The sequence below is a fragment of the Oncorhynchus nerka genome, linkage group LG28, assembly GCF_034236695.1.
Source record: "Oncorhynchus nerka isolate Pitt River linkage group LG28, Oner_Uvic_2.0, whole genome shotgun sequence".
Classification (NCBI taxonomy): Eukaryota; Metazoa; Chordata; class Actinopteri; order Salmoniformes; family Salmonidae; genus Oncorhynchus; species Oncorhynchus nerka.
In genome coordinates this window covers 83,060,545-83,070,075 of record NC_088423.1, presented here as the reverse complement: position 1 = coordinate 83,070,075, position 9,531 = coordinate 83,060,545, and the positions used below count along the sequence as shown (strand labels likewise).

General features: G+C 46.4%; 1 long non-coding RNA gene across 1 annotated transcript in view; it reads right to left on the bottom strand.

The window, feature by feature from the left end:
• LOC115119883 (uncharacterized) overlaps positions 1-281 on the bottom strand; it is a 35,559-nt gene extending 35,278 nt beyond the window's left edge. The window contains exon 1 of the long non-coding RNA XR_003862050.2: positions 61-281. This is a non-coding gene — a long non-coding RNA (uncharacterized LOC115119883). The remainder of the gene's footprint in view (positions 1-60) is intronic.
• Positions 282-9,531: the final 9,250 nt, after the last annotated feature.

The following is a 9,531-nucleotide window of genomic DNA, read 5'->3' as shown; positions in this document are numbered from 1 at the left end:
GAGAGAGAGAGAGAGAGAGAGAGAGAGAAAGAAGGTTAGCCAGCAAACACGGTCAGTCACCTGATCAATGGTACCACTTGCATGGCGCCTGTGTCCGTCTGTGTCCTCACCTCAGTCCACTCCAGCCCCACACAAACACACGCTAGGCTAGGAGGTGAAAAGAGGGGTATTTAACACACCAGCTAACCTGCAGACAGACTTTATCAGCTGGACAAATCAATAGGGCTGTCTGAGAGCAGAGGTGTGTCCTGCATGGTGCTGGAGGGGAGCTGCAGGGGTTACCTCTGGCTTCCTGCCCCCCCGGATCTCCACCCCAGCCCCCCGGACCTCCACCCCAGGCCCCCGGCCCCCTCCTGGGGCCACTGTACCCGTCTCCTCTCCCCCCATCAATTCTGCCTCAGTGCCCAGTATAGTCCACTACAGCCTCCCACCCACACGGCAGAACAACAGCCTCATCAACTCTGTGTGGTGTAGACACTGTTTTCAGTCCACAGGGAGAGAGGAAGAGCACACAGAAAACAGGACCCACGTTCAGAAATGTAACAGTATAGACACACACAACTGTTTATACTGCATCCTGTGGGTTCAGATTCCCTAGTACATACAGCACAGAGCATGTTCCTGCTACAAATGACTTTCTCATGTCGTGGTCTTACTCACTGGGACCCAGGCTACCTGCCTGCACACAAAGAACAGACATTCTCCTGAGAGACATTTCTCCCGAACTCTGAGGATTTAATGCTCTAAAAAGCAGAAGACGACAACGCCCCCCCCCGTTACCTACTTACCTTCAATAACGGTTAACATCCTAAGACAGGAGATATGGAGATGGGGGGGGGTAACACCGTCCTGTACAATGCTCCACGTCTTTGTCTGGTAGCTGGTTCTGTTCTGACATTTGGGGCCATGTGAAAGAGCAGATGTTCACAGACAAACACAGGAACAGAGAGACTACACTTACACACTGGAACACACACACACACACACACACACACACACACACAGAACATATATAGGCGTTGGCGTCTGCCACGGCCCCTGGGCTTCCACTAGCCCCCAGGACAGGTACAATCCGTCCCAGACAACCTAATGCGCATGCACACACACACACACACACACGCACACACGCACACACACACACACGCACACACACGCACACACACACACAGCTAGTGAACTGCAAGTGAACGACCCGATCTGACCTTCAGAGACTATTCTTCTACCTTGGAGCTGATACCAGGGGAGGGATGTCTAGTTTCTTCATAGGGCAACTTCCTCCATCTCATCAAAACCATGACTGACAAGATGTTCAATGCCTCTTGGCAGCAAACAACACTGCAGAGCTGATTTAAAAGTACAATGGGGTGGAGGGAGATTTCAGGGGTTAAACTAAGAGATGGAAAGTGAGCTAGAGCCAGAGGAGAGAGCAGGGAAAGAAAAGAGAGAATAGAAGAGAGGGAAAGAAAAGAAGAGAGGCGAAGAATCGGTTTCCACCAAGGACTGCAGGCATAGTTATGGAAATGGGTGGCTGGCAGCTTCCTCTGCTAACTGTAAACAGGATCTTGGTAAGGCATATAGCCTCCAGCCAGGCCCGGGGAGCCTGGCACCATTACAATGCACCACCGCACCGCTCCTATTCCTCTCCCCGTCCATACCTCCTTCCTTCCTTCTCTCCCCCCTCCCTCCCCCCAAACCTGTCCAGGCTTCAGTATTTAGTAATAGATGAACAGGGGGGCAGAACCGTCCCACACACATCCTGACACCAAATAAATGACATGTTCCCATGTCTCCTCCACCAAACTACAAAGAGCCTCTTTTGTTTCCCTAAAGAGACACCCACAGAAGTAGCGTTGAGTATTTGTTGTAGTTGTCAAGTCACACCTCACAGATGTTGCAACACTTGGTACTGGGCTATATAAATCAGGGAGAAACAGGGTGTCTCTCGTTGTGTAATAGCTAGAGAACATTTATTACGGGTAATTACTAGGTGAACACACTGTTGGGTTTAGTAAGATGTCACACTTTGGCACTGCCAGTCTTGGGTTTGCCAGGCTGCAGATGGGGATACAGCACCACAGAGGCGTTCTCCTGATATTGGGGCCAAACACCAGCCAGAGCTTTCACTCAGTGCCCTGAGGCTGCCAAGGCCGGCATTATAAGGGTACACACTTCCCTCGATAGCTTGAATAAGACATATGGTAAGACCAGTCATATAGCACTCCTCAACTGTAACCACTTCTGTTCCCTCCTTTCCTTTGAGAGCAGCTTCCTTTCTCAGATCCTTTCCTTTGAGAGCAGCTTCCTATCTCAGATCCTTTCCTTTGAGAGCAGCTTCCTCTCTCAGATTCTTCCCTTTGAGAGCAGCTTCCTCTCTCAGATCCTTTCCTTTGAGAGCAGCTTCCTCTCTCAGATTCTTTCCTTTGAGAGCAGCTTCCTCTCTCAGATCCTTTCCTTTGAGAGCAGCTTCCTCTCTCAGATTCTTTCCTTTGAGAGCAGCTTCCTCTCTCAGATCCTTTCCTTTGAGAGCAGCTTCCTCTCTCAGATCCTTTCCTTTGAGAGCAGCTTCCTCTCTCAGATCCTTTCCTTTGAGAGCAGCTTCCTCTCTCAGATCCTTTCCTTTGAGAGTAGCTTCCTCTCTCAGATCCTTTCCTTTGAGAGTAGCTTCCTCTCTCAGATCCTTTCCTTTGAGAGTAGCTTCCTCTCTCAGATCCTTTCCTTTGAGAGCAGCTTCCTCTCTCAGATCCTTTCCTTTGAGAGCAGCTTCCTCTCTCAGATCCTTTCCTTTGAGAGCAGCTTCCTCTCTCAGATCCTTTCCTTTGAGAGCAGCTTCCTCTCTCAGATCCTTTCCTTTGAGAGTAGCTTCCTCTCTCAGATACTTTCCTTTGAGAGTAGCTTCCTCTCTCAGATCCTTTCCTTTCTGACCTCCATCATATCCTTATGTATGTCTCACCCGGGTTCTGGGTTTGACTGTACTGTATGTCTCACCCGGGTTCTGGGTTTGACTGTACTGTATGTCTCACCCGGGTTCTGTACAGTACCAGTCAAAAGTTTGGACACACCTACTCAATCAAGGGTTTTTCTTTATTTTCTACAAAGTAGAATAATAGTGAAGACATCAAAACTATGAAATAACACATATGGAATCATGCAGTAACCATCATGCAGTAACCAATATATTTTATATTTGACATTCTTCAAAGTAGCCACCCTTTGCCTTGATGACAGCTTTGCACACTCTTGGCATTCTCTCAACCAGCTTCATGAGGTAGTCACCTGGAATGCATTTCACATAACAGGTGTGCCTTGTTAAAAGTTAATTTGCAGAATTTCTTTCCTTCTTAATCTCTTTGCTCAAATAAGCAAAGAGAAACGACAGTCCATCATAACTTTAAGACATGAAGGTCAATGTGGAAAATTTCAAGATCCATTCAAGATTCAAAATCCATCAAGCGCTATGATGAAACTGGCTCTCACGAGGACCGCCACAGGAAAGGAAGACCCAGAGTTACCTCTGCTGCAGAGGATAAGTTCATTAGAGTTAACCTCTTCAACCTATGGGGGCGCTATGTCATTATTGGATTAAAAAAACGTGCCCGTTTTAAGCACAATATTTTGTCACGAAAAGATGCTCGACTATGCATATAATTGCCAGCTTTGGAAAGAAAACACTCTGACGTTTTCAAAACTGCAAATATATTATCTGTGAGTGCCCCAGAACTGATTTTACAGGCGAAACCAAGATGAAACTTCAAACAGGAAATGAGCAGGATTTTTGACGCTCTGTTTTACTCTGGTCTCCTTATATGGCTGTGAATATGCTGTGAACGAGCTTATGCGCTCTGCCGTTCGTCCAAGATGTCTGCAGCATTGTGACGTATTTGTAGGCATATCATTGGAAGATTGGCCATAAGAGACTACATTTGCCAGGGGGCCGTCCGGTGTCCTTTGTCTAATTTGGTGCGTAATTCCCAGTGGCAATTATTTTACCATGCGATACAGAAGGAGACTCATACTTCCAGGCACGATACATCATTGAAGAGATGTGTGAAAAACACCTTGAGGATTGGTTCTAAACAACGTTTGCCATGTTTCAGTCGATATTATGGAGTTGATTTGGAAAAAAGTTTGGCGTTTGGATAACTGAATTTTCGTTTTTTTTTGGTAGCACCAAACGGACCAATTTCTCCAGCCCAAAAAATCTTTCAGGAAAAACTGAACATTTGCTATCTAACTGAGTCTCCTCATTGAAAACATCCGAAGTTCTTCAAAGGTAAATTATTTATTGAATGTTTTTGCTGGTTTTTGTGAAAATGTTGTCTGCTAATGCTAACGCTAAATGCTAATGCTAAATGCTAACACTAAATGCTAAATGCTAGTTTGCTATGGTAGAGAAGCATATTTTTGAAAATCTGAGATGACAGTGTTGTTAACAAAAGGCTAAGCATGAGAGCTAGCATATTGATTTCATTTCATTTACGATTTTCATGAATAGTTAACGTTGCGTTATGGTAATGGGCTTGAGGCTGTAGTCATGATACCGGATCCGGGTTGGCTCGACGCAAGATGTTAACTGCACTTCAGATTGCAGCCCAAATAAATTAGAGTTCAAGTAACATACACATCTCAACATCAACTGTTCAGGGGAGACTGCGTGAATCAGGCCTTCATTGTCAAATTGCTGGAAAGAAACCAATACTAAAGGACACCAATAAGAAGAAGAGAAATGCTTGAGCCATAAATCACGAGCAATAGACATTAGACCGGTGGAAATCTGTCCTTTGGTCTGATGAGTCCAAATTTGAGATTTTTGGTTCCTAACCGCCGTGTCTTTGTGAAACGCAGAGTAGGTGAACGGATGACCTCCGCATGTGTGGTTCCCACTGTGAAGCATGGAGGAGGAGGTGTGATGGTGTTGGGGTGCTTTGCTGGTGGCACTGTCTGTGATTTATTTAGAATTCAAGGTACACTTAATCACCATGGCTACCCCATCATTCTGTACAAATACACCATCCCATCTGGTTTGCGCTTAGTGGGACTATCATTTGTTTTTCAACAGTACAATGACCCAACACACCTCCAGGCTGTGTAAGGGCTATTTGACCAAGAAGGAGAGTGATGGAGTACTGCATCAGATGACCTGGCCTCCACAATCCCCCAACCTCAACCCATGTGAGATGGTTTGGGGTGAGTTGGACTGCAGAATGAAGGAAAAGCAGCCAACAAGTGCTCAGCATATGTGGGAATTCCTTCAAGACTGTTGGCAAAGCATTCCAGGTGAAGCTGGTTGAGAGAATGCCAAGAGTGTGCAAAGCTGTCATCAAGGCAATGGGTGGCTACTTTGAAGTATCTAAAATATTAAATATATTTTGATTTGTTTCACACTTTTTGTTTATTACATGTGTGTTATTTCATCGTTTAGATTATCATTATTTTATTTAACTAGGCAAGTCAGTTAAGAACAAATTATTATTTACAATGACGGCCTACCCCGGCCAAACAAGGATGACGCTGGGCCAATTGTGCGCCGCCCTATGGGACTCCAAATCATGGCCGGATGTGATACAGCCTGGATTTGAACTAGGGACTGTAGTGAAGCCTCTGCGCCACTCGGGAGCATGTCTTCACTATTATGCTACAATGTAGAAAATAGTAAAAATAAAGAAAAATATTTGAAATAGGTGTGTCTAAACTCTTGACTGGTACTGTATGTCTCAGACCTGGGTTCTGGGTTTGCCTACAGTACTGACTGTAGACTATTGTACTGCACTGCCTCTCCAGCAGGCACAGGCCTATCTCCTATCCTCTTCTAAACACATGTAGCTGGCACAATTACATTATATTTGCCTTGCTGCTGAACAAAGTGTCCCATCGTAATTCGGGACCTAACACAAAAGTAAACAACTTCATCTTGTCTGGAAATATGTGTCACTGTGATTGCATTAAGCTGTCCATCGCCACAACAGCAGAGGGGAGAGGAGTGTGTTGTAATTAACGATTGGGTTCGGTATGTGTGTGTATCCCCTCCACTGCTCTCCTTCAAACAAACCCATCCTGTGGGAAGCCATTGTTTGGACTGCAGCATCACGGGTAGCCTTTTATTTACAGATTTTAATTGCTCTGGTGATCTGTGGGTAAAAACACCCTGTCATAATCAGCCCACAATACAACTGCTACTCTTTTTGACAATCACAACAAAATGGTCCAGTGTGTGAAGAAAATTAAGGAGAGAAGAGGACGGAGGAGGAATGAAGGAGAGAAGTGGAGGGAGGAGGAATGAAGGAGAGAATTGGAGGGAGGTGGAATGAAGGAGAGAAGTGGAGGGAGGAGGAATGAAGGAGAGAAGTGGAGGGAGGAGGAATGAAGGAGAGAAGTGAAGGGAGGAGGAATGAAGGAGAGAAGTGGAGGGAGGAGGAATGAAGGAGAGAAGTGGAGGGAGGAGGAATGAAGGAGAGAAGTGGAGGGAGGAGGAATGAAGGAGAGAAGTGGAGGGAGGAGGAATGAAGGAGAGAAGTGGAGGGAGGAGGAATGAAGGAGAGAAGTGGAGGGAGGAGGAATGAAGGAGAGAAGTGGAGGGAGGAGGAATGAAGGAGAGAAGTGGAGGGAGGAGGAATGAAGGAGAGAAGTGGAGGGAGGAGGAATGAAGGAGAGAAGTGGAGGGAGGAGGAATGAAGGAGAGAAGTGGAGGGAGGAGGAATGAAGGAGAGAAGTGGAGGGAGGAGGAATGAAGGAGAGAAGTGGAGGGAGGAGGAATGAAGGAGAGAAGTGAAGGGAGGAGGAATGAAGGAGAGAAGTGGAGGGAGGAGGAATGAAGGAGAGAAGTGGAGGGAGGAGGAATGAAGGAGAGAAGTGGAGGGAGGAGGAATGAAGGAGAGAAGTGGAGGGAGGAGGAATGAAGGAGAGAAGTGGAGGGAGGAGGAATGAAGGAGAGAAGTGGCGGGAGGAGGAATGAATGAGAGAAGTGGAGGGCGGAGGAATGAAGGAGAGAAGTGGAGGGAGGAGGAATGAAGGAGAGAAGTGGAGGGAGGAGGAATGAAGGAGAGAAGTGGAGGGAGGAGGAATGAAGGAGAGAAGTGGAGGGAGGAGGAATGAAGGAGAGAAGTGGCGGGAGGAGGAATGAAGGAGAGAAGTGGAGGGAGGAGGAATGAAGGAGAGAAGTGGAGGGAGGAGGAATGAAGGAGAGAAGTGGAGGGAGGAGGAATGAAGGAGAGAAGTGGATGGAGGAGGTAGAAAAATATAACATAAAGCATAAGGAGGGGAATAGTTGGGATGCAAATTGTCGGAATGTTTCTTCCATTTTCCCAGAGAGAGGAACTAATCCGAGTGAGAGGGATGGCGGGGAAGCAGAGCTGAGGCTCAGGGAGAGGGGACCAGGAATGAGTGCTCCTGCACTTCAAAGTGACAACCGTGAGGAGCTCACCGTCCCCGGACCTCCAGAGCGGAACTGCAGAGGAGACATCATGCGCTGCGACCGGAACTCAACTGCTCACGCTGGCATCACAACAGAGACACGAGAGAGAGGAGGGGTAGGTCACCTACAGACACACTGTACAGATTACGGTCAGCAGGGCTGGGGTCTGGGCCCGTCAACTCAACTCAACTCTGTCACCTATACTGTACAGGAGGAGCTCCACAGACAACTACTAGCACGGCTGTAGCTCCAACTCTACTACCTGTCTCGGACTCATAGATACAGTTTGTCTGCCTGCGAGCATATAACGTGAATTGACTGTTTTCAGAGTGGTATACAATTAAAGAGTAAAACACTCTGAAAAAGTATGATTTCAGCATTTTCCAAAAGACAGTCTGGCTATGGACAGAACAATGTCAGCATGCAGTCTGTAGATTAGGAAAAGCAACATGCTGAGGAAAATACTGTTTTATTTAAGTATGTCAAATGCTATCCCATTAGCATGCCTATGTGCTAAAGGTAATACAAACACTGTGGGCATCAAAGGTCCACGAAAAATTGAACAGCCAATCAGAAGGCAATTATTCAATTTAATCTCCTGGAGGCAGCCAATGGGGAAGAGCCTGCGGTGATGGTCGCCTGGCGGGGTTGAATGCCTTCTGCACATTCCGCAGCATAAACAACCCAAACACTTACCAAGCGTTATGAACAACTCTCAAACTCTCACCACTCAACTACAGACAAAACTTTCCCAACTATTTTTTCTGTTCTTCTTCTGAATATACAGCCTCTTCGCAATGTCCATACATTAGAGCTAGAGAGTCTACAATTCTTGGTCTTTCTTCAGCTATTGATTGTTTAATTGTGTTCTATTGGATAGAGAGACACCCAGAACTGTTACTGTTCTAAGAGCTGATTGACCGCTTGGTTAAAGATACCAGAATTGGCTAAATATCCTGAGGTTGCAAAGGTCAGTATAGGTCACAGACAAAATACATATATTCACTGCATATGGGACTAGGTTATTTGTTACAGCCTATTGGAATATACCAGTTTTCTCTGTGTATGAAAATGGACCCGTTTTCACTGTGTATAAGTGCTACTAGACCAGAGGCTATGAGAGACCACAGGCAGAGACCACAGGCAGAGACCACAGCCTGGGATGACATCAGAGGATGTGGGGCCTGTCCATCGGCCCTGCTGTAATCGGGAGTTGACACCAGTAAGGAGTAAGGCTATTGGTTAGCAGGGGAGTAAGGCTATTGGTTAGCAGGGGAGTAAGGATATTGGTTAGCAGGGGAGTAAGGCTATTGGTTAGCAGGGGAGTAAGGCTATTGGTTAGCAGGGGAGTAAGGCTATTGGTTAGCAGGAGAGTAAGGCTATTGGTTGATAGTGTTGCTGGCTCCAGCCTGACTTCTCTCACGACAGCCCAGCCCTCAGCCTCAGCACCCTCCCTGGCCTGTTGTAATCAATGTGTGTGTGGAGCCAGTCGATGGCAACGATCCGACCGTGGTCTTCATTAGTGAAACACTTCAGATACAAATGACATCTTTAATCCATCGAAATTCAGGGACTAGACCAGGGTTAAATGCAGCACAGGCACAACTTTCAGACTCTCTTTCTCACACATACACGTGCACGGGCACAATATTCCAGTAAACATTTCAGAGGGAAACTGAAATAGCTCCAAGGGCTCCTCTCCTCTAACGTAACAGTGTTAATCAGTCCCATGTCGATCTCCTCTCTCTCATCATCGCAAGGGTAAATTAGTCTACTCTCACACATTTTAATTACTGAACAGCAGCCCTAAACACACGGATGAAAAATAGATGGCAGAGAGAGAAAGAGAGACAGGGTTTCTATCCATCCGGTGTTCCTCTGATTCCCACTCGTTCTTTTCCTTTAGCTCGCCCTTCAACTTCTCTCTCTTCATCTTCTTCTCCTTAGCACCTCTATCTTTCTCAGTCTTCTTTTGCCTGTCCTTCTCTTTCCTCTCCCTCCTTCTCATTCTCCTTTTCTCTCTCCCCATCTTTGATGTTCTTCTTAGCCTTTTCATTATCAGTCCTCCTCCCCTTCTCTTTCTTCCTCTATTTCTCCTTCTCTTTTTTCCTCTATTTCTCCTT